Genomic DNA, 25,136 nt, shown 5'->3' with positions numbered 1-25,136 from the left:
TCTCATACAATCACTTCCGTTAGGTGATTGAGAGGTGTAGGTGGAAGACATGGGAGATTGGCGAGAACCACGTGAAAATCTGCCTTTTCCAAATCAGCCCAGGTGTGGCCTCTCACAACTTTCCCTCCTCAATCATTTCCCTCCATGGCAACTGGCAGGGTAGGCAGGGGCTTGTGGGCCCCGCATATTCCATTTTTTCCATTCCAGTTTCCTCCTGAAACTTCTTGTGCAGGAATTGCCCCAAGGGACAACAAGAGCCAAACTACCTTCTTGAGCAGTGGCAGGAATTCACAGGGTGTCACACTCACCTGACGAGATTTCAGAGGGCGCCCTGGCCACGCCTCTTGGCGCTCTGTCAAAGACAACTTTCTCCTTATTTCTATTCATTGCAGAAATGTGAAAATTCAAAACTAGAGTAAAATAAACAATGATAATAGAGCCAAGATTGTTAAGAATAATATCTGTATATTTCTACATGTAGATGGAGATTTAAAACATGGTGTTGGATTATACTCACTTGTGAAAGTTGCTTTATTTCTATATAATGTATGACTATCACCTTTCTTTTGGTCCATAAATATTCATTTGAAAGTTATTTAACAGCTGAGTGGAATTCTCTATTATGACTATACCCTATTACTGGACGATGAGTTCAGGACTGAGGTTTTATTGTTAGAAAGCAAAGCTTTCATGCAAGTCCCTGTCAGCTCAGCCTTTGTGCATGGGCTTAATTCTTTCTTCAACTTAAATTCCTGCATTGAAATAGATGAATAAAAAGAGTTACACAATAAAAACTCTTAAATAAGAAAATTGTACTTACAAAAGGATAAAAAAAGTAGGCATGCATGATTTCTATAGTGACAGTCCCCTTACTCTCTCTGCCTCTCCAAGCCATCCCTGGAGCACTGGTAACTTTCTGTTGGGTATCCCTTCAAAACTTTTCTAGATTCAGCCAAGCATCCTTGTACACAAACCCCACATGCCCTACACACACACGTAAATATTGCTTCAAGCTTTTGATGTGTAATGTCAGGTTCTGTTCCATAAAGATCTTTCTTCCCTTTAAATCTCCACTTGTTTCTGTCTTGTGACCCTGCTGCAGAGCCTTTGTGCCAGCTGCTATGGGATTTTTGGCACGTCCATCCTTTTGGAGCTCTCTGAGGCCAGGCAGATAAGGTTTAGATTGTGAAGTCTCTGCATTGTGGTGTATGTTGGGAGCAAAGCTCATTCCTGATTCTGCTTTGGCTTTTGACCCAGCCCAATCTTTCCCAAGGACAGAAAGGTATGGAGAGATTTAAAGACCATCCTGGCTCCCTTGAAGAATGTAATATACCACTCCCAACTTTGGCAAAGCTTCATGCCTCTTTGTCATAAAGCTCATGTGCAAGAAAAGAAAAACAGAAGGAGAAAAATACTATTTTGTCCCATAGCCTAACACAGTAAGGGCTGGACCTAGGGCAGAGGCAGGGAGCTCTGTGGCCAAGACTGCTGAGAAGGTTATCATATAACTTACTGTCCAAGTGGGACACTTCTGGGAATGAAGTGGAGAGCTAATAATGTGTATACTGGGACAACAGGCACAAGCCAGATATCTGGTTACTCTTCCTTACGAGGGATGTCTTCAGCTTATAGGAGACACAGGTGGGGTGCAGTTGATGGGGGCACCAGGTTGGAATCAGAAAGCCTGGATTGAAGGTCCTGCCTCTTGTGGTTGGTGAGATCTGAGACAGTCACTTCACACCTAGAGACTGTTTTCTCCTCTGCAAAGTGAGGGGTAAAACTATTTACCTTACGGAGCTGACACAGAGAGTAAGTAGGATGTGAAGCTTTGTAAAGTGTGATTTGCTGTGTATGTGCTAGGTATTGGGGAACAAATTCCTTCAGCCTCATTAGTGAACCCATAGAAAGGTCTTGTGGAAAGAGCCTGCTTAAGGTAACAACAGGGAGTTCAACTAATAATATTGCCTTCAACCACATTCCAGTACTCCAAAGAAGGAGCAAACCCTCGTATGAACCCAAGATAGAGATAAAGTGGGTGTCGTGGGCTGAGTGGTGACACTCTAACATTCATGCCCACCTTGAACTTCAGATTGTGGCCTTATTTGGTGCTCTGGTCTGAATATTTACATTTCTCTAAAATGCATGTGTTGAAGTCGAATCCCCAATATGTTGGCTTTAAGGGGTAAGGCCTTTGGAGGTGACTAGGACGTGAAGGTGGAACCCTCGTGAATGGAATCATTTCCCTTATAAAAGAGGCCCGGGGAAGCTTTTTCACCACTTCAGCCATGTGAGGACCCAGCAAGCAGGTGCCATATTTGAAGCAGAGAGCTAGCCTCATCAGGTGCCAAATTGACTAGAGCCTTGCCTTCAGAACTGTGAGCAACAGATTCTGGTTGTTTATAAATTACCCAATAGAAGGTATTTTGTTATAGCAGCCTGAACAGACCAAGATATTTGGAAATAGGATCTTGCAGATATAATTAAGATAAAGATTGAGAGGAGATCATGCTGGATTAGGGTGGTCTAAGGTTACTCAAGGCGAGGGTCCTTAGACGAAGAGGAGAGGACACACACAGGGAGAGGGAGGAAGGCCCTGTGCAGATGGAGGCAGAAATTAGAGAGATGCTGCCACAAGCCAAGAAATGCCAGGAGCCTCCAGAAGCCGGAAGAGGCAGGGAATTATCTGCTCTAGATCCCTGGAGGGTGCAAGGCTCTGCTGACTCCTTGATTTCAGACTTCTGCCTCCGGGATTGGGAGATGATAAATTTCTGTTGTTTTTAGCTACATTTGCTGCTGGTCATGTCATTACTGGATATTAGCAAAGGTGTGTGCCTTAGCAAAGGCCCAGAATCTTCGAGTAGAAGGTTTAAAATTCACCATCGGCCAGGTGCAGTGGCTCATGCCTGTAATCCCAGCACTTTGGGAGACTGAGGTGGGCAGATCACTCGAGGTCAGGAGTTCAAGACCAGCCTGGCCAACATAGTGAAACTCCGTCTCTACTAAAAATACAAAAATTAGCCAGGCATGGTGGCGCATGCCTGTAGTCCCAGATACTCGGGAGGCTGAGGCATGGGAATCACTTGAACCCGGGAGGCAGAGGTTGTGGTGAGCCGAGATCACGCCACTGCCCTCCAGCCTGGGCAACAGAGTGAGACTCCGTCTCAAAATAAAACAAAACAAAACTCACCATCGAAGGCAGGAAATATGTGGCAGTCTTTGATATACATAACAGGTGTCAGATAGACTTGAAAGGGGTGTGAGATACACACACGTACACACTTGCACACCCCTTTCTTTACCAAATATGAGAGTCCTCTGCTTCCTCATCCTCATTACTGGCAGGCTTTAATTGCTGGGAACCTCTCTATTGCTGTCCTGGGTGGGCAGAGATTGTTTCTGCAGGTCTTTTGCTCTACTTTGCTCAGTGAAATCCTTCAAATTGGATTCTCATTTCTCTTAATCACAAATAGTGCTGCAAAAAGGGCCCTGAGAGTTTAAGCAGCAATGTGATGTAGAAAAAAATATACTGGCTCTGAAGCCAGAAGACTAAGACTTCTTCAAGGTCACACACCGAGCACATAGCCCTGAATACGCCTTTCCCTGTTTTGATGAAAGTTACACATACGGGTGCTCAAACCCTACTTAATCGACAAATTGATGTGTGTCCCTGGAATTGTTTGTGCAGCCAACTGCATATGAATCCGAGAGAGGCGAGGGCGTCAGAAGGGCGAGCGTCTGGGATATTTTAATATTCAGTATTTTCAGACTCAGCAGGCAGCAGGCTAAATCTGTCTGCTGATGGGCAGGCATGAATTATGAAACCACTCACGCAGGTTGAGAGGTTACACTGAACTGGGGAGGTGCCGCCACCAGTGTCTGCTCAAAGTGGTTGGGGGGTGGGTTGCTCCCCACTTAGGAGGGAAGGGGGAATATGAACAGGTGAGTGGCCACAGTGGGGGTGTGACCCGTAGACAGTGGGACCAGCGGGGGCTTCCCAAATCCTGGGCCCTCAGACTGCAGGATCAGAAGAGGGAAAAAACCCCATAGGACGGGCTCAGCTTCCCGAGGCTGGAGGGTGAGGCTGCCCCCTAGTGGCTGAAGTTCACGACCGGACGGACGTTCAAGGAGTCCCGGGCGTTCCAATGCTTTCTCCCAGGAAGTGGGCTCTGCAGGCTGGAGGTGCCCTAGTGTCAGTGTGAAGGCTGGGAGCCAACGTCTAATCATCAAGGTGATGGAACTCTGAGGGCTGAAGGTAAGATAGGAGGGGGTGGCAGTGGAGGATTGTGTGTAATGGCCAGGGGAGAGAATAAAGAAGCCGAGACTCTGTAGTAATACTTGACAACAGCAGCTCATTAAGTATAACTACTTATTGATGTTCTGTTTGTATCTGACATGGCGCTAAGCATCTCACATATTTTCTCAATTTATCACAACAACCTATTCATTAGATATAATTACTTTCAAATATACAGATGAGAGGCAATGTAAATAATTCAGTATTATCATTACAATGTGTGTGGTAGTTTATAGCTATGTAATACTGTTGCATAGGCACTTGAGAAGCATTATCTCTTTCAGTCTTTACACTTATTTTTCTGAGGTAGGCTGTATTATTCCTATTTTTATTATTTCTGTCTTATCATTGAAGAAACTGAGGCTTAGAGAGGGTGTATATCAGTTAGCTTTCGCAATGTAGCAAATCATCCTTCAAATTTAGTGGCTTGAAACAATAGTTACTTATTTAGTTTGTAATGCAGTGAGTTGGCAATTTGGGCTGGGTTCAGCTGGGTGGTTCTTCTGGTCTCAGCTGGTGTGGGGAGACCACTATACCTCGATGGTCAGATGCTGGTCAGCTAGGTGATTCTGCTTCAAGGGATTGGTTAGTTGTGGGCTGGGGTAATGGGTGGAGACTGGTCCACGTGTTTCTCATCTAGCAGGCTAGCCTAGGCTTGTAGCTGGAAGGAGTCTGAGAGAGAGAATGGAAACATGCAATATCTCTTGAGGTCCAGGATCAAAACTAGTACAATGCCACTTCTACTCAACTATTGGCCAAGGCAGGTCACATGACTAGTACAGATTTAAAGGGTTAGGAATATAGACTCCACCTGCTGATGGGAGGAGCTGTAAAATCACATAGCAAAGAGTGTGGTTATAGGAAGGGGTGGTGAACTGGGGCCAGTTTTGCCATTTATCACTGAGTGGCTGTGGGGAGTAGAGGATGGCTCCCAGGCAGAAAGAACAGAATGTACAAAGACCCCCCCTAAGACTCTAGGCAGGAAAGAACACGTATAAGCTGGCATGCCTGAAATACAAAAGAGGAGACAGTAGGAGAAGTAGGGATGAAGTGCTGTTCTTAGAACTTCGTATGGGGTAACTCACTTAATTCTCACAACAACTCCATGAGGCAAACAGTATGATTTTATTCCCTTTCTAGGAGGGAAAGCCGAGGCATGGAGAGGATGAACAATACCCTAAGTCATACAGCTAGAAAGCAGCAGCATCAGATTCCAACCCTGGGAGCCTAGCTCCAAAGCCCATACCAAAAACCACTTGTTACACTTTTGGCACCACGGCAGGTGCCAATAAAGAACATGGGAAGAAAAGGTTCTTGGTGTAGAGTTTGAGGGCCGAATGTTGAAACTACTTTCCTTAGAGGCTTAAAGACAATAAGGTGGAGATTCCCTGCCACCTGTTTGCCCAAGATTGGGACTGCTTATTCCTGCTTAAAAGTAGAAAGGAACCAGGAGAACTCTTGTGTTTCCTTCTGGCTCTGTGATCCTACAAATTGGTGCACAATAGTGTCAGGTGTATTCACTAGGATCCTGTTGGTCTTAAGAAACAAACTGACTCAGTGTAGCTCAAGTTTTAAAGGAGGTGTCCTTAGTGCCTTACTGGGTGAGCTCAGAGAATTAGAGGATCTCAGGAAGGGCAGGAACTAAGCGAGATCCCAGGACTTCACTGGTAGTAGTTTGTGGGCTCACTTTCTGGGTTGTAGCAAGCCAGCTGAGTCAATTCTAAAGACTTCCCATCACTACATCTCCTTGTTCAAGTCTTAACTTTACATGATAGAGAATATGCCACAACTTGGTTCACATGTTTTTATGCTGGGCCAATTGAACCTGGCCAGGGGAACGGGTTCATGAGTATAACCAAGGCCACTGGGGGAATCACTATGAAGCCATCCTACTCGGGGTCTATTGCTTGGTGGTGGGATGAGTTGTAAGCACCACTACCTACACCCACCCGGACAGTTCCAAGGATGCATCTATTTCTAAAGCAAAGGAGTAGATTTTCTTCTCCCAAGGATCCCAAAGCTCCAGAGATTCTGACCAAACTCATATCCAGCAGCTTTGTTGCAGATACAAATTCTCAGCCAGGGAATTTGGATATAGTTTTATTAATTACATTTTTTGAGTTCAGCAAATAGCTTTCATTAAATTATAACAACACAAGGCAGATAATATATAAGCCCAAACAATTGTACTGTGCAAAGCTTGCATTTATGATATAGTGCTAGTCAATCCTGACTTCCTAAAAGATCAGGGTTGTAAAATATTTATTAGCAGTTCAAAGACATGTCTTTTTCAAATCCAATATCTTCTTTAGGATAGATATGAGGACAGGCAGCTCTATTTGTTGATTTCACAGCATGACGTTCTTTGGATGGTTCAAAGGTGCTTCCTTGTGTTTCCAGAGAGATGGAGCTGGGTTCTGTAGATTAACAGTTCCTCTTGTAAGCTTCATGTGTGATTTGCCCCCAGATTGAAAAGTCCGCTTGCACAGATTAAATGAAATCCATGATTTTCAAAAATATATTTTGACTACTTAAATTTCTAGAAGAAAGCTTCTTATATACCAGCACAATTGTCTTGCGCCTAAATGCTTTATAACACTGATCATTCTGATTCTTGACATAGATACAATTATTGTGGAAATGTAACCTATTTGGAGAGTTTTGGGGTTGGAAATTTAAGACTCAGATACTCAGCAGGCATGACTTTGCCACCAATCAATTCATTATGTGACCTTGGACGAACACCCCAGAATTGCTATACTTTTTTCTATTTCAATATATAAAACTGGGATTGGTAAATACTAGTTAGGAATGTGTTCAGCTACAAATAATGGAAAACCTTTTAGGGGTCTATTTTTCTAACACAACTAGTCAGGATGCAGGAAATGTAGAATTGGTGTAATAATCAGAGGATGTTATTTAGGACCCAAGATCCTTCTCTATTCCTGTGATCGGCCTGTGGTTTTGTCCTCATGGTGGCAAGATGGCCGCTGCACCTTCAAATAGGAAGAAGAGGAAGGGTCATAGGTCAAAGGAAATGCTAGCTGAGTCTGTTCCTCCTATTTTTAGGGAAGCAACAGATTTCCTGGAAGATACCCCTCTGCTTCCCAAATAGTCTTCTCCTTACATCTCATCTGCCAGAACTGAAATGTGCCCACCCTAACTGCGAAGGTGTCTGGGGAGGTGATCTTGTTTTCTGGGCATATTGTAGCCCTGAAATTAAGGGCTTATTGGTAAATAATGAAAAATAAATGTTTTATAGGAACCTAACAGCGTCCTTTTCTGTCCCAAAAGGGTAGATGAAAGCTATCATTTATCGGTCTTCTACCAGTTGGCAAGCATTGTGCTAAGCCTTTTTCACCAATTATGTCAAATTTATTTTCTAACACACACACACACACATATATATATATGGTAAGTGTGAACTTTATTTTATAGAGATGAAGAAACTAAAACTCAAGAGATTAGGTAAATTGCTCAAGGTTACAGAGTGGGATGAATTAAAAATATCTCCTAACTCTACTGGGTTCAGAAAGGCTGGAGGAGGTTTTGAGTTACTTTGAATATTTTCTGTTGGCCTCTTGGGGAGGAGCTTAATTTTCTTTTCTTTTCTTTTTTTTTTTAACTCTATATGCCTGAAGCAGGGATGGATGTGGGGGTAAGTGTAGAGCTTCCAGAGGCCCAGGGCCTCCCTCTGAATGCCCACTGTGATGTTGAGGGGCTCTGGCCTGTGCTTCCTTAAGGACGCCACCAATCCTTCCTAGATTTCCCAGAGTTGTAGTGGTCTGCCTCCCCTTAAGGGTCCTCCTATGCTTGAGCCAGATCCCTTCCTCACTGTCAGCCCCATTACAAACTTAATGTAGGTCAACCACAGTGATTTGAGGGAAATGGAGCAGGACTCAACTGCCCCCCAACTCTCAGGAGCAAATAACATAAAGAGCCATGCTGCAAGTAGTCAAGGATGCAGTGTTGAGAGGCGATTGCTGCTTTGAATCACCCTTTGCCACTTATTGGCCATGTGACTTGCCGGTTACTGGATGACTCCTCATCTCGGTTTCCTCAACTGTAAAATGGGCCTTAACAACAGTACCTCTGTCATTGAGTTGTTGTGAGGATGAACACGTGTAAAATACTTACAACAATGCTACCTACCACATAGCTAACACCCGTGAGTGCTTAATCAGTCTTGCTGAATGTCCTCTTTTAGACATCTTTTTGATCTACTCAATTTTATACATTCATTCTTTTGAATCTTGAGAGCCAAATTTCTTGGGTTGTTCTTTTTCTTTTCTTTTCTTTCCCTTTTTTTTTTTTTTGAGATGGAGTCTTGCTCTATTGCCCAGGCTGGAGTGCAATGGCACGATCTCGGCTCACTGCAACCTCCGCTTCCTGGGTTCAAGCAATTCTCCCGCCTCAGCCTCCCAAGTAGCTGGGATTACGGGCACCCACCATCATGCCCAGCTAATTTTTTTTTGTATTTTTATAGAGACGGGGTTTCATCATGTTGGCCAGGCTGGTCTTGAACTTCTGATCTCCAGTTATCCACCCACCTCGGCCTCCCAAAGTGCTGGGATTACAGGCCATAGCCACTGCACCAGGCCTGGGTTGTTCTTAGGTGACTGTTTGATTTTAGTGAATACTGTACTTGTCAATAATTGCCTTTGGTTCTAGCTGTTAATACAAAACCAGAAAAAGGATAGCTAATATTTGTTGAGCTCTTATTTTTCTGCTTTTCTAAAATACGGGTTAACAGGACAGTATGAGTTGAGCCTTCTAGAGTTGTGCAATATGGTGGCCCTTGCATTAGTCAACTTGGGAGTGATGGGTTGGTAAATAGCAAAGATCACTTTGTTTTCATCACTGTTGAAGCTAAGCCTGCAGTTTTAAATACGCTGTTTTCTTTGGCGCCAGTTTTACTTTCTTCCAGGCCCATGAAAGCCACCTTCAACCTTCAATGTGATGTTCTTCTGTCTTTCCTCAGCATGCAGCCCCTGCCCAGCAAAACACCATCTGGGGACATGAGGCCAAAGCACCCATATTCTGGTCCCACTTCTAGCACTGCCTTGTGCCATGACATGGGGCAAGTCAATCCCCCATTTTGGGCTTCAGCTTCCCCTTCTAAGAGATGATTCCTAGGGCCTCTTCCAGCTCTCCTATTTTCCGATAGTCACTAAAAGACACTCTATGACTTTGGGAGCACACGGTGCTTGGGAGATTTTGGTTTTGAAGTTTTCCTTCTGAGGATTGCTTTGATTTATTGGGCATCTTGTTGCTGAAAAATACAATCAAGAAAGAAAACACACAAATGCCTTTTCCTTCTACAAATGTGATGCTTAAATAAAATTCAGTTCCATGGAGCAAACACAGGGGAGTATAAATGGATAGGGTTTCTCTTGTTTTTGAGCAGTCCCAGAGGAGGCTGTAAGCAGCAGGATATCCCTTCAACCAGATGGGCTGCCGAGCTTAGAGAGCCAAGCAGTCACAGAGAAGAGAGAAATGACTTGTGGAAATAAGGAAAGGCTGGTTACCGTGATGTCAGTTTATTCTCACAGCTGAATATAGTCAGTCTGGAAGCCAGAAAGAAGATGAAGATTAACTACGCTGAGAGGCTCTCAAACTCGAGCTGATGGGCATGATGTTCCAAGTCACAGTCCAGTGTCTGATAGGAATATGGCCCATTGAGTTAACTTTGGATGTGAGACATCCTTGAGAGCAGGACTAGGCTCAGGAAACATTGACAGGGTTAGATGACACTCCACCCCCCTTTGGTGGTTTTGCCCCATTTTTCTTGGTGCCATGAACAGCTTGGGATATCTAGGGTTTCTTGCTGCCTACAGAGCCCTCTCCTATCATGTCTTACCCAGACCAGCCTTGTCTAATCCAGTGACACCCTATTTTTAGATTTTTTTTTCTTTCTCCTTTCTCTTATCTTCAATCTTATTAAAATTTTACTTGGGGGATAGTATGATGAGGGTAGAAAGAGTCATTGTCTTTGGACTCAGGCAGTCTTCAGTGGAAATCGTGGCTCCTTTGTTCATGACAATGAGAACTTAGGCCAGTTCTTTGGTTATCCTGTTTTCTTGCCTTTGAGATGGGTACAGTAAAATCTAACATACAGCATTGTTGACAGAATTGGATGAGATACAAAGCTTATCTAAACAAACAGAAAACAAGACACACACACAAGAAATGCTATTTCTTCCTTCCTGTCCCATCTTATAGCTCCTGCACATTAGCATCTGGAGAACTTAAAAATGTACTGATGCCTGGGATCTGCCTCATCACCTGCTGGGAACTGGTTGTCTTTAAAAGCTCCTCAGATGACCCTGTGCAGCCTGGGCTAAGACACGCTGCCCTCAGGAATTGCTGATTAAGAGTTTGCTCCTCTACTCTCAACACCGTTTCTATTCCCATCCCCTTGGATTTGATTCCCAAAGTCAATCTATCTTCTGTATTTCAATCGGACAAACAGTAGGTGCACCAGATCCCTTCCATCTGCCTGGATATTTGTTTTCCTTGGCACCTTGACAAGAGTAGGGCCATCTTCTCTAAGAGGAGGGAAAGGATGAATAAAGATTTACTGAAATGTTGTGGCAGAGATCTTTGGTGTAGAATGAGATGTTCTCTGGCACACTGGTGGAGAACCAGAGGGCCCAGGTAGGACCAGTGAGCCAGCTGGCCAGATTTCCTGTCTTCTTTCAGCAATGCTGAGGCAGGAAAACAGGCTGAAAAGCACTTGGTAAATTTAGAAATCAGGGAATTGGTGATTCCAATGTGCAATGGACAGCTAGGGTATGACAGACCATGAGGTGTGGTCTGGGAAGGGAGACAGGTGTTTAGGGCTGAAATCAGTTCCTGAAATGGCTGACAATGAGCTACTCCTCCTGCCTCCTAGTTACATCTTGCAGGAGACCTTTGAACTATATCCTCTTAGCCCAGCCCAGAGGTTATCTGCAGACAATTCCCTTCCAACCCAAAGCTTCTGGTGTCTCTCTGCCTGAAGGTGTTCTGTGGCCATGGGCATTTGGTCCTCACATGGGGCAGCTGGAAGTATCAGGAAGTTAATGGGTTTGTTTCCACCATCATTACGGAGGGATGACAGTGGGTGGATGTATTAGCCAGGGTTCTCTAGAGGGACAGAACTAATAGGATAGATGCATATATAAGGGGGAGTTTATTAAGGAATATTAACTCACATGATCACAAGGTCCCACAATAGGCCATCTGCAAGCTGAGGAGCAAGGAAGCCAGTCTGAGTCCCAAAGCTGAAGAACCTGGAGTCCAGTGTTCGAGGGCAGGAAGTATCCAGCATGGGAGAAAGATGTAGGCCAGAAGAATAAACCAGTCTAGTCTTCCCACGTTCTTCTGCCTGCTTTTATTCTGGCTGCACTGGCAGCTGATTACATTGTGCCCACCCAGATTGAGGGTGGGTCTGCCTCTCCCAGTCCACTGACGCAAATGTTAATCTCCCTTGGCAACACCCTCATAGGCACACCCAGGAACCATACTTTGCATCCTTCAATCCAATCAAGTTGATGGTCAATATTAACCATCACAGTGGATGAACACCCGACTTACTTGTTTCTTGGAGGGACAGTCCTGAGGCATGTTCCACACAGTTTCTCAGAGGTCTTCTATGTGGCCAAGCCCTAGATGCCCAGTGATGGCACATCCACGTGCCCTTTTGCTGGCTTTCCTCTGTCCCCTGCCTCATTCCCTGCTTCCTGTGCATCCTGGTATCACCTTGAAAATAAGCTACTTGGACTCAAATCTTTGTCTTAGGGTCCACCTCTATGGGAAAATACCCACCTTTCATCAGCCTTTACTTACTCAGGGGTTTTTGCATCTCTCTTCATACATCTGCCTTGTGAGATGAACCTGCCAGTGTTCGCTGAGGGGATACATTACAGAGTTCCCCACCTTATATGTGTCTTCATTTTTGAACACACAGCGTTCACAGTGAGGGCAGTGCTTTCCAATCTGCAGGTTGTGACCCACTGTGGATTTAAAAATCCACTTACTAAAAATGAAAGGAAATGGATGTGTGTCAGACTGTATTATACATTGCAAGGTGCATATTGTTATATGAAAATTTCATTTCAGTCGTGTGTATAGATGCTCACATGTTGGTGAAATATATTTCTTAACGTGCAACACGGTCAAAAAATTTGGAAGCCACTGCTTTAGTGGTCTCTGTGTTTTTTTAAATCCCAGAATCCATTCTTCCCTTTCCCTCTGGTAACAGCACCTCAGTATTCCTTTCAACAAGGAAAGAAGCCTGTGTTCCTCATTCCGCAGTCTTGATTGGACTGTCAATCATGGTGTTCTGTTGTTCCTTGGTCAAAAGGTGATCACATGACTCATGATAGGTCAGTCAGGTGATTGCTCTAGGGAACCAGAAGGAGAAACACAAGGGCTGAAAAGAGTTGAAGATGCTTCATTCAAAATGGATGTCTGGAAGACAGTATCTATTTTTTTCCCTGTTCCCCGGATCCTTGAACTTCTTTGATTTTTTCTCCCTGTCAACATCTGGTGGTTCAGTTGTTGGGTGGCTTCCACAAAATGCCTGTGGACTACTGCTTTATTGCCCCATCCTTAGGAAGGTAGAGCTGTTTTCTGTTTCTAGAAATCAAAGAACCTTCCCATGTGTGAGGGCTTTGGAGTTAGTTGATCCTGACTCTACTACTTCCTGGCAGTGTTGATCCTGACTTTACTACTTCCTGGCTGTGGAAAATTACTTAACCTCTGCAAGCTTCAGGTTCCTCTCTTGTAAAATGGGGATAGAAATGCCAGGCTGAAGGTTATTGATGATGTTTATGTAGCCATTGGCCCTAGACGTTCAACTGATGGCGGCCACTATTCTGGGCCACATCTTATTCATCTTTGTTTTACTAGTGATTACTTTTTACTTATTTTCCATACCTATGTGGAAAATTAATGAATCCTCATGACAATGTGGATTTTTACAACTAAAACCCACAGTTAAATTTCTTTAGATATTTACAACCCCTTGGTTATTACATATGTGATTTATTGTTCAAAAACATAAGAAAATATCCATGGTGTGAGGTTAGACAAAAGAGTTCTTACACATAATAACAAAAGCACAATCCATAAAAGAAAAAATCAATATATTGGACATAAATCAAAATAAAAACTTATGCTCTGTGAGAGACAATATTAAGAGAATAAAAATCAAGCTACAGACTAGGAGAAAATATTTGCACATCATATAGCTAACAAAGGACTTCTATCTAGAATATCAAAACACTTTCAAAACTCAGAAAATATATAACCTAATTAAAAATAGGTGAAAGATTTAGAGATATAATCAAAGAGAACATATGGGGGACAAAAAAGCATATTAAAGATGCTCAAAATCATTAATTATTAGGGAAAAGTGATTTAAAGCCATAATGAGATACAACTACCTACCTATCAGAATGGCTAAAATAAATAATACTGATAATACCAAGTGCTAACAAGGATACAGAGCAGATGAAACTCTCACATGTTACTGGTGGGAATAAAAAATAAGTCAATTGCTCTGGAAGACAATTTGATAATTTCTTATAAAGTAAAACATACATTTGCCATATGACCCAGCAATCCTATTCCTGGTTATTTACCCTAAAGAAATGAATACTTATGTTCACAGAAAAACCTGTACACATATTCATAGCAACTCTACTTATAATCACCCCAAGCAATTTAAATGTCCTCCAGCAGGTGAATGGATAAACTGTGGTATGTACACCAAGTAATGCTACTCAGTAATAAAAAGGAACGAACTATTGATGCCCACAATAAACTTGCAGGAATATCAAAAGCATATGCTGAGTGAAGAAAGCCTGCCTCAAAACATTGCATAGTGTATGATCCCATTTGTATGGAACAGATCAGGGATTAGACATTAGGGGATGAGGGGATTAGGGGAAGGTGGAAGGTTTGACTGTAAAAAGATAGCACAAGAGAATTCTTTGGGGCGATGGAACTGCTCTGTATCCTGATTATGATGGAGGTTATATGAATCTACATGTATTAAAATTCATAGAACTATACATCAATATGTCAATTTTCCTACATGGTAATTTAAAAACCCTTTTCATTATGTAGAGTCGTTTGTTGGTTATGTGGAGTCCTTTGTTGGTTATGCAGAATCCTTTGTGGTTATGTGATTTGCCCTTGTGTTCATCTGGATATTTTGGTATTCCATAGACCTGCCCTGTCCAACACAGTAGCCACTAGCCACATGTACTTAGGCTAGTCTGAACTGAGGTGTGTTCTAATTGCAAAGTGGATACTGGATTTTGAAGACTTAGAATGAAAAAAGAATGTAAAATAGCTCATTAATTTTTAAATAATGATACTTTTAAATAAATAAAATGATACTTTTAAATAATAATACTTCTAAATACACTTTAAATAATGAAAATATACTATTTTGAATATATTGGATTAAATGAAATGTATTATTAAAATTAATTTCACCTTTTTCCTCTTCCTTTTAAAAATGTGATTACTAGAAAGTCATAATTACAATATGTGACTTGTGCTATATTTTTATGGGACAGCACTGCTCCAGATGAAACAAATGGGGAAGAATAGGGAAATCTGGATTCTTCTCTCTCCATTAGAGTCAGGTGTAGGATTGCCCCATGCAGTGCTGACCAAGGCCCACCTGGACTCCTGTGTTTGGAGGCTGCTCACTTCTGCCCAGTTTGTCTGAGGAGGTGAAAGCCACTCACAACATCTGCTTTATTTCCCATTTGGTTGGCTTCCGCTAACCTTCGTGGGAAGAAGAAGATGAGGGGAGGATAAGGGTCATACAAGCTGGGGTAGGTTGAGGGTTTAGACTTGTAAGAGCATCAAGCTTTGCTGTTAGATTTGCACTTGAATTCTGTTTCAGCCACCAGGTAGCTGAGCAGCTCTGAATCTTTCTTTCTTTTTTTTTGAGACGGAGTCTCACTCTGTCACCCAGGTTGGAGTACGGTGATGCGATCTCGGCTCACTGCAACCTCTGCCTTCCAGGTTCAAGCGATTCTCCTGCCTCAGCTTCCCACCACCACGCCCAGATAATTTTTGTATTTTTAGTAGAGACAGGGTTTCGCTGTGTTGGCCAGGCTGGTCTTGAACTCCTTACCTCAGGTGATCCACCTGCCTCGGCCTCCCACAGTGCTGGGATTAGAGGTGTGAGTTTTTTCATGTGCCATATAAACTTTACATACACATATATATGTATATAAAGTTCCCCCAGGGATTTCTTTATGCATAAAGCTTTCCCCAGGACACCCAGGGAGAGTTCACTGAAAGCACCCAGGAGGCCCTCAGGAAGTGATAATTTTGCTACTGCCATTACTGCATTGTGTGGTGTTTGCTCTCCTAACTCTGACTTGGTTCTTCCTCCCTCTGTCCTGCCTTCCCTCCTCTCTCTTTCTCTCTCTCTGTGTGTGTGTGTGTGTGTTGAGACTCACAGGCAATCTGCCCAACTTTTCTCCCTGATTCAGCACTGAGAAATGCCAAGGCGAGCGTTCCCATGAAGCTGCTTGTCAGCAAACACCCACTCTCGTTTCAACTCTCCCCAGTGTGTCAGAGCCTGGCCTGGACTCCACGCGAGGCCCAGGGCCGTGCCAGCTCCCAAGACTGATTCACACACACCCTGCTGCACAGAGACTTCAGGGCTACACTCCCAACCTGTGAGACAAGAGATTGGAGGCTCCCAAACGAAGCAACCATCCAGAGGAAAAAGCCCTCCAGCCATCTACAGAGGGTGCAGCAATTTTCCTGGATTCTGTTTCAAAGACATAAAAGCCTTGGTTTCAAACATTTAGCTGCTGCCTGGCCTGCCTTTCTCACTTTCTCTCCTTTGCCTTGCGTTTCAATTGCACTTTTATTAAATCATTCTTGTTGCTTGCCTCCAACCGGCTCAGTGTCGGCATCAAATATTAGGTAGGTGCAGAGAAAATGAATACTTTTCCAGCCTTAACAGCTACATAGATTTTCATCACAGGGACATATTAAGTGTCTGTCTGGGCCTGGCGCTGTATGACGCTCTGTGACAGGGAAGTTAAATAGACATGAGTGGTCTCTCGGGGCTTGTCCACAATGGTGGCCACAGTTGTTACCTGGTAGGGTTATGTTGTTCCCCACTAGGGCTCTGAGAGCTGCAAGGCCCTGTCAGATCCCAAGTTCAGAGGGCTGTGGTTTAAAGACTTCAGAAGCAGGCCTCGAGGCCCTCTTCCATGAGAGTGGCAGTGTGACAGGGTGGCCAAGCACATGCGTTTTAGAGTCCAGCAGCTCTAGGTTTGCACCTGGGATTACAGGCATAAGCCACCACGCCCGGCAACTTAGCACTTTTAAACCTTGGTTTTGCTGTCTGTAAAATAGCCACATACAGCAGGTTCTCCACTAACTTCGTTTCATTTGTTCAACGTTGTTTTGTTATAACATTGATGGGGAAAAAAAATTGATTCCTGGCTGGGTCCACTGTTTGTGTGGAATTTGCATATTTTCCCAATGTCTATGTGGGTTTTCTCCAGGTACTAGGGTTTCCTCCCACATCCTAAAGATGTGCACATGAGGTGAATTGGTGTGTCTACATGGTCCCAGTATGAGTGGGTTTGGGTGTGGGTGTGACTGTACCCTGTGAGGGAATGGTGCCCTGTCCAGGCCTGGTTCCCATCTTGTGCCCTCAACCGCCTACTGGTGACTCTGAGCTGGAATAATTGGCCAAACAATTATCTTACTTGCTTTTATTAAGCTTCTTAAATATATCTATAGCTCACATTTTGTTGCTGTTGTTGTTGAGACAGGGTCTCTTCATCGCCCAGGCTGGAGTGCAGTGGCACAATCATATCTTACTACAGCCTTGACCTTCCAGGTTCAAGTGGTCCTTCCATCTCAGCCTCCTGGGTAGCTGGGACTCTAGGTGTTCACCACCACACCCAGCTAATTTTTTTTGCATATATATATATATATATATTTTTTTTTTTTTTGTAGGGGTGCGGTTTTGCTATGTTGCCCAGGTTGCTCTTGAGCTCCTGGGCTCAAGCAATTTGCCATCCTCAGCCTCCCAAAGTGCTGGGTTTGCAGGTGTAAGCCACTGCTCCTGGCTGTATAGCTCACATTTATTACAATGTTTAATATTACAAGTGTTTTAGGTCTTTATTTATAAGTTTGGCGAGATTTCTGTGTCCAGAAATATGGCATAGGAACATAACTCTTGTTTGTATCAATTAGCCTGTGATGAAATTGGTTTCATTATATGCTGTTTTGCTGTTTCGCTTAAAGTCACAGTTTCCAAGAACCTATTGACAATGTTGAGGAGTTACTGTAGCAGAGGACAAAGGGAATCAATGTTGAGGGGTTACTGTTGTAGAGAACAAGGGAATCAAACTATCCAAATCGTTTCTTTTTACTATGACTGAGGCTTGTAAGTGATAACGGCATGGGAAGCACCCAGGTCAGTGCCTGTATATTGACCATTCAATAGGGGTTGGCTATCATCATCATTCCTGAGTTTAAAAACAGCAACAGAGTTCAAGAATTGTGTGTGTGGAGGCAATTCATTATCAAATTGGAATAGTGCCAGGTATATGACAAATGAATGAATTCTGAGAATATTTCTCAGTAGTTTATCATCTAATAATAATGTTTGAGATGTCCATCATTTTATAGTTCACAGAGCACTTTGTTACACATAATTCCAGCTGAGCCCCCACAATAGGTCTGCAAAGTATGGAATGCAAGAAATTGATTTTCCTGTTTTACAGGTGGGAAACTGGAGGCTCAGAGTTTAACAGCTGCTCATTTCTGCAACAGTCTTTTAATGAGCACTAACTACGCGCAAGACTCTTATGTTAGGTTCCGGGATAAAAGTGAATTAAGATTTTTTTTTTCCTATCCTTTGGAAGAAATTGTTGTGGGTCAGGGTAGCTGGAACGGGCTTAAAGGAGGATGCTGAACTTCAGGTAATGTATCCATCAGGATAGATTAAATGATGGTGCAGAAAAACAACAATAACAACAAACTTTGGTGGCTTAAAAAACAAAGATTTATTTCTCATTCATGCGATTAGCCCATGATTGGTGTACTAGTGGCTCTGCCCCACTGTATTAGTCCATTTTCACACTGCTGATAAAGACATACTCGAGACTGAGAAGGAAAAAAGAGGTTTAATTGGACTTACAGTTCCACATGGCTTGGGTGGCCTCAGAATCATGTTGGGAGATGAAAGACTCTTCTAACATGGTGGCAGCAAGAGAAAATGAGGAAGAAGCGAAAGCAGAAACCCCTGATAAACCTATCAGATCTTGTGAAATTTACTATCACAAGAAGAGCAGTCTCTTGGCTAAAACATAACAAGAATCACCTTTGCTCCAGTTCCCAACAAGTTCCTTATCTCCCTCTGAGACCACCTCAGCCAGACCTTATTGTTCATATTACTATCAGCATTTTTGTCAAAGCCATTCAACAAGTCTCTAGGAGGTTTGAAACTTTCCCACATTTTCCTATTTCTTCTGAGCCCTCCAAACTGTTCCGACCTCTGCCTCTTACCTAGTTCCAAAGTCGCTTCCACATTTTCGGATATCTTTTCAGCAGCGCCCCACTCTACTGGTACCAATTTACTGTATTAGTCTGCTTTCACGCTGCTGACAAAGACATATCCAAGACTGGGAAGGAAAAAGAGGTTTAATTGGACTTACAGCTCCATATGGCTGGGGAGGCCTCAGAATCATGGTGGAAGGCAAAAGGCACTGCTTGCATGGCAGTGGCAAGAGAAAACGAGGAAGAAGCAAAAGTGGAAACTCCTGATAAACCCATCAGATCTTGTGAAACTTATTCACTATTAGCAGGGGAAAAATTGGCCTCCATGATTCAATTACCTCTTCCTGGTTCCCTCCCACAGCACATGGGAATTCTGAGAGATACAATTCAAGTTGAGATTTGGGTGGGAACACAGCCAAACAATATTACTCAATTCATGATCACTATAAACCAAACTGATGGGGCAGCTGCCGATGGGAGCCCTGTTGGTGACAGAAGAGAGATTTGAGATTGGCAGGGCCTCACACCAGCAACCAAATTCTCCACTCATGTGTCAGACTCTTCCTATGGCCTCAGCTGACCATAGGGAGAAAAGCAGGAAGTAAAATTCTGCTATGTGCCTAGAAGGCAGACAGCTGGAACTATTTGGTGAATGAAATAATGACTACTCCAACCAGGTAGGCTCTAAAGGATGGGTAGGAAACAGATGAATATTTGTGGGATGGGATTGAGGTGGGGAGAGTGGAAGAGGGGAAGAGATAATGTGGAGCCTTAAAGGAATGGAGGAGGTGGGAAGTGATGGAAGAGAGTGATGGAAGGAGGCAGAAATCTCCAATAAAAGGGGATGGGATAGTGAGTGTGCCAGTCTGGCTGGAAGAGTCTGATTCAACAATTTAACAAATAGAGACTCAGCTCCTATTGTGTATTAAGTGGTGGAGATGCAAAGAAGGAAAAATCATGGCACTTGCTTTTGAGGAGCTTATAACCTCATAGGAGAGCTAGATTTTGCACAGAGAATGAAGGAAATCAAACTATCCAAATATAAGAAAGATCGGTGCTTATGTTTGCCAGCTACTCTTCCAACACTTGTATTTTCATTCGTTTAATCATCATTGTAGTTCTATGATCCAGATGCTATTAGTATCCCCATTTTACAGGTGACAACACAGGCATGGAAGGGCTGGTAAATAGCAGAAGTGGGCTTCAAATCCAGGCACTCTGAGTCCAGTGTCTGTGCCCATCTTAATCCTAAAACTTTACTGCTTTTTGCTTGATAACTTGTGAGTTGGGGCTGTGTTTGTAGTCTTGGATGGCAAGGAGTTCTGCCCTGAGATCCAAAATGATAGATTGATATTGGCTGCCTGGAGCTCCATAGTGGGATGGTTTCCAAGACCAAGCTGGGGCTCAGGGAGAAAAGAAAGATGTGATTAATTAGTAATGCCTGCCATGGCCAAGATAGATGGTACTGTCAGCACAATGTATTTGATAACCCTGGTCTATGCAATGCCTAGGGAAAATGGATTTAATCAATTTATTAACAAATAAAGAAAGTAAAAACCAAACAACTAATTCATTGACTGTTTTCCTCACTTTTCAATCTGTTTTTACTTTTAGGCTCCATCACTTTTATGGCAGCATACGTACTTCTTGTTCAAACAGTTGGTTTTCATTTCTGGAGATTAATGTTTAATATATCATAACTGTAGTCCCTCAGGCAAACATACACCTTAATTGTCAAAACAATGAAAATATCATTCATGGCAAATATTCAATCCATTGCACTCTTGTTGCGGTCATCAGCTGGATTTTTAGAGAGAAGTCGGGGTATGTCACGGCAATACGAATAATAAAAAAGGGAATCTAATTGCTGTAGCCAATTACTATACAAGGAAGAATTCATCAGCTGACTCAGGGAATTCAGCCACAAGAGAATCCAGCTGTAGCATGCATCATTAGTGGAATTTCCTGCCTGAAAATGGTGAGAGGCTTTCCTCTGCAGAGAAGGTTCTAGAAACACTGTTTCTTGTTTTGTTTTTCACTACCCCAACCTCTTTTCTTGACTTTTCTTCTCCCAAATCCTACTCCTTTCTATGCTCAGACTCTTCTTTCTTTCATAGTTTTCCCAGACATTGCTGGGAATGGATTCTACATTCAGTTACATGGAGGTATAGATTCTAACTAACTAGCAGGTTAGCATTTGGATGACGAGTAGGTTTCCTCTCCTTGGCCAGATGTGGTCAACTGCTGTGGCTACTGAAATCCTGAGTTGAGAAGGTTTAGTTTAGAAGATGAACTTCACCTAAAAGAGTATTGTGATTGATTAGTGATGTCTGCTCTGGGTATGAGTGAGGTCCAATTATTTGTGTAAGCTTCTATCGGCTCTGTCAAGGTGGAAAGCCAACACTGTTCTTATAGCTGTGATTTTAATGAATGAACTTGGGATTTGGTCCCAGGAGATGCTAGTTTAGGTCCCACCTCTTCTCTTTCTATGTAAATCTTGGATATTCTTGGATATGTCACTTATTTTTTCTCAGTCTTAGTAAAACTTGAATTAAAATAATCCTCCTTATGGAGTGATTGTAAATATTGTAAGACTGATGCAGCTTAATTCATTCAATCATTCATCCAGAAAATATTTCTTGAGCACCTACTATGTGCCAGGCAAGGTGTGACCTGCTGGGAGTACAGTGAGGGGTAATATGGATGTGGTCTCACCCTCAGAGAGCATGCATCTAGTGGGGGAATGTGTTAGTTTTCTATTGCGGCATCACAAATGACCACAAACTTAGAGGCTTAAAACAACATACTCTATTGTCTCACAGTTTCTCTGAGGCAGGAGTCTGGGTCTAGCTTAGCTGGCTTCTCTGTTCAGGATCTTATAGGGTTGTAGTCAGGGTATCACTGAGCTGAGTTCTCAACTAGAAGCTTGCCTGGGGAAAAAGTCTGCTTCCATGTTCATTTAGGCTGTTAGCAGAATTGACTTTCCTACCATAGTATGTCTGCAGGTCCCAGCTTCTGGATAGCTGTTGGCTGGATTCCACCCTCAGGTCCTGGAGACAACCCACAGAAACAAAGAGGCCTCCTGCAGTTCCTTGCCACATGGGCTTCTCCAACCTGACCACTTACTTCAATCAGCCAGCAAGGAGGGTCTCTTGCTCCAGTCTCCTGAAATGGAGTCAAACATATCATAATACTGGGGATGACATTCCATCACCTTATTGGTTAGAATCAAGACACAGGTCCTCTCCACCCTCCAGGGGGGAATATATCAAGGAACGAAGAGTAGGGGGCAAAAATTACTGGGGGTTACCTTAGAGTTTCTCCACTGCAGAGGTGGACACATAAGCAAGAATAACAATAGTGTGTTAATTGCTATGGCAAGGGAGCTCCAGGGTGTAAGAAAGTGCATACTGGGGCACGTGAACAGTCTCAGGGTTGTCAGGGAGGACTTCCTGGAAGAAGTGACTTTTAACTGACACCCAAAGGTTGAGTAGGATTAGCTATATCATAATGTAGTATCCAGATATTAGGTTTTTTTGTTGTTATTTTATATCACCTAGAATGGAAACTATTTATTAGTTAAGGTCTTTCCAGCCCAGAATACAGTAGGACTCATTCGATACTTGCTCTGAAGACTCTTCTGTTAATGCATCCCCAAAGAAAAGCAGCTCCTGTTCTCAGCTTTGGGGTGACATGGAGATAAGTACTAGGGCTGGAAGGGTGATAGTAGGTCAAGAATGGAATTCTAGGGATGTCTCTGTCCAGCCAGCATCAATTCCCTCCAATGTTCCCATGTAAGGGAGAGAGACCAATCGTGGCTGTAGGACATTATGCAGGAGAAACCACCATCTGCTCCAGATTGGGCCGATGGGTGACGAATCTACAGCCCAGCCAAAGCTTTTCCCATGGCACATGCATCTGTTTAGAAATAATGAGAGCAATCATAATTATCACCAAAAGTCATGTTCTAATATATTAAGGAATTTTAATAGGAATTACTTGCTGTTAGTAGGAATAGTACATCCTGTTTTTGAGCACTTGCTGTGTGACAGGCACTGGCTAAACCTGATGTGCTTGAGTTGGATAATCTATCTCAAAACAGAGCTTTCTCCATATCTTCCAACAGCACCAAATGAAATGCCAGTGAAAAGGCTGTCTTCCTTTTTTCTTGCTATTAAAATTCTCCTCATCCTGAATGCTCCATCTCCAGTCTCACCTCTTCCAAGAAACCTGTCATGACCACTGCGGTGGTCATGATACATATCATCCGTATCATCAAGTTCATCACCAAATTAACTTCTGTCTTCCAGCACTTGCTAATGAGGATGACTGCATTTTGACGATCCCTTCCCTCTGTTCCTTCCTATCTGTGCTTCCACTTTATGATCTCTATCCCAACTAGTCTGACAACATGAAGCCTGGTAAAGCCTGGTCTCTCTGCCAGCAGCCATCCCGTCCCACTGCTCAGCCCTGGGTGGTGCGGACAGATTGGAATTCCTAAAGTTCAGCCCTGATTGTGCCACTTTACAGCTCAGAAACTTCCAGTACCAAATCTTTAATCCACCAGTTTCACTTCTCCCAATGTGCCCTCCAGACCTACTTGCTCATGTGTGAAATGATGACTGGAGTACTTGTTGAGTGCTGTGTTGCTTACAATAGCAAAAAATCTGAAGCAGCCTGCGTATCCATCAATGGTGTCTTGATGGACAATAAATTATGGTGGATCTATAACTGGTTTTCAAGCCTGGCTGCACATTCAGGTCACCTGGGTGTGGTACATTAAGATGATTACAAATTTTCCTCCTATTCAGAAGTGGAGTCTAATTTCCTTTCCCTCAAATCTGGGCTTGTTTAGGGTTTTGCTTGACTAACAGAATGTGGTTGAAGAGATGGTCTGGGACCTCCAAGGCTAAGGCATAAGAAGCTTTGTAGCTTCTGCACTGGCCTCTTGAAACTTTAGCTCTGGGGTGAGTCAGCTGCTATGTAATAAATTCAACTACCCTGAGACCACCATGCTGTGAGGAAGCCCAAGTTAGCTGCCGAGGGAGAGGAAGACACACACACACACAAACACAGAGACACACACACAGAGACACAGAGAGAGAGAGACAGAGAGAGAGAAAGAGAGACCCATCTATCCCCAGCTGTTACAGCCCACATGGCTAAGTGGTCCAGGCAGCAGGCAAGTGAGTAAGGAAACTGTATTAGTCTGTTTACATGCTGCTGATAAAGACATACCCAAGACTGGGAAGTAAAAATGGTTTAATAGGACTTACAGTTCCATATGACTGGGGAGGCCTCAGAATCATGGCAGGAAGTGAAAGGCACTTCTTACACGATGGCAGCAAGAGAAAATGAGGAAGAAGCAAAAGCAGAAACCCCTGATAAACCCATCAGATCTTGTGAGGCTTATTAACTATCACTAGAATAGCACGGGAAAGACTGGCCCCCATGATTCAATTACCTACCCCTGGGTCCCTTCCACAACACCTGGGAATTCTGGGAGATACAATTCAAGTTGAGATTTGGATGGGGACACAGCCAAACTATATCATTCTGCCATGGCCTCTCCAAATCTCACGTCCTCACATTTCAAAACCAATCATGCCTTCCCAACAGTCCCCCCAAAGTCTTAATTCATTTGAGCATTAACCCAAAAGTCCACAGTCCAAAATCTCATCTGAGACAAGGCAAGTCCCTTCTTCCTATGAGCCTGTAATATCAAAATCAAGCTAGTTACTTCCTAGATACAATGGGGGTACAGGTATTGGGTAAATGTGCCATTCCAAATGGGAGGAATTGGCCATAACAAAGGGGTTACAGGGCCCATGCAAGTCCGAAATCCAGTGGGGCAGTCACATTTTAAGGCTCCAAAATGATCTCCTTTGACTCCAGGTCTCACATCCAGATCACACTGATGCAAGAGGCTGGTTCCCATGTCTTGGGCAGCTCTGCCCCTGTGGCCTTGCAGGGTACAGCCTCCCTCCTGGCTGCTTTCACGGGCTTTTCCAGGCACACAGTGCAAACTGTCAGTGGATCTACCATTCTGGGGTCTGGAGGATGGTGGCCCTCTTCTCACAGCTCCATTAGGCAGTGCCCAGTAGGGACTCTGAGTGGGGGCTCCAACCCCCCATTTCCCTTCTGCATTGCCCTAGCAGAGGCTCTCCATGAGGGCCCCGTACCTGTAGCAAACTTTTGCCTGGGCATCCAGGCATTTCCATACATCCTCTGAAATCTAGGCAGAGGTCCCCAAACCTCAATTCTGTACTTCTGTGCACCTGCAGTCTCAACACCA

The 25,136-nt window shown here is 43.5% G+C and overlaps 1 long non-coding RNA gene across 4 annotated transcripts in view; it reads left to right on the top strand.

Moving 5' to 3' along the window:
- Positions 1–3,808: 3,808 nt before the first annotated feature.
- Positions 3,809–25,136, top strand: part of LOC107976429 (uncharacterized) — a 329,587-nt gene continuing 308,259 nt past the window's right edge. For 3 of the 4 annotated variants that reach the window (XR_008536820.2, XR_008536822.2, XR_008536823.2), the window contains exon 1: positions 3,809–4,252. This is a non-coding gene — a long non-coding RNA (uncharacterized LOC107976429). The remainder of the gene's footprint in view (positions 4,253–25,136) is intronic. The other variant, XR_008536821.2, reaches the window with a different exon arrangement.

Source organism: Pan troglodytes, chromosome 7, assembly GCF_028858775.2.
Source record: "Pan troglodytes isolate AG18354 chromosome 7, NHGRI_mPanTro3-v2.0_pri, whole genome shotgun sequence".
NCBI lineage: Eukaryota > Metazoa > Chordata > Mammalia > Primates > Hominidae > Pan > Pan troglodytes.
The sequence above is the reverse complement of the archived record's forward strand: the minus strand, read 5'-3'. Positions and strand labels throughout refer to the sequence as shown.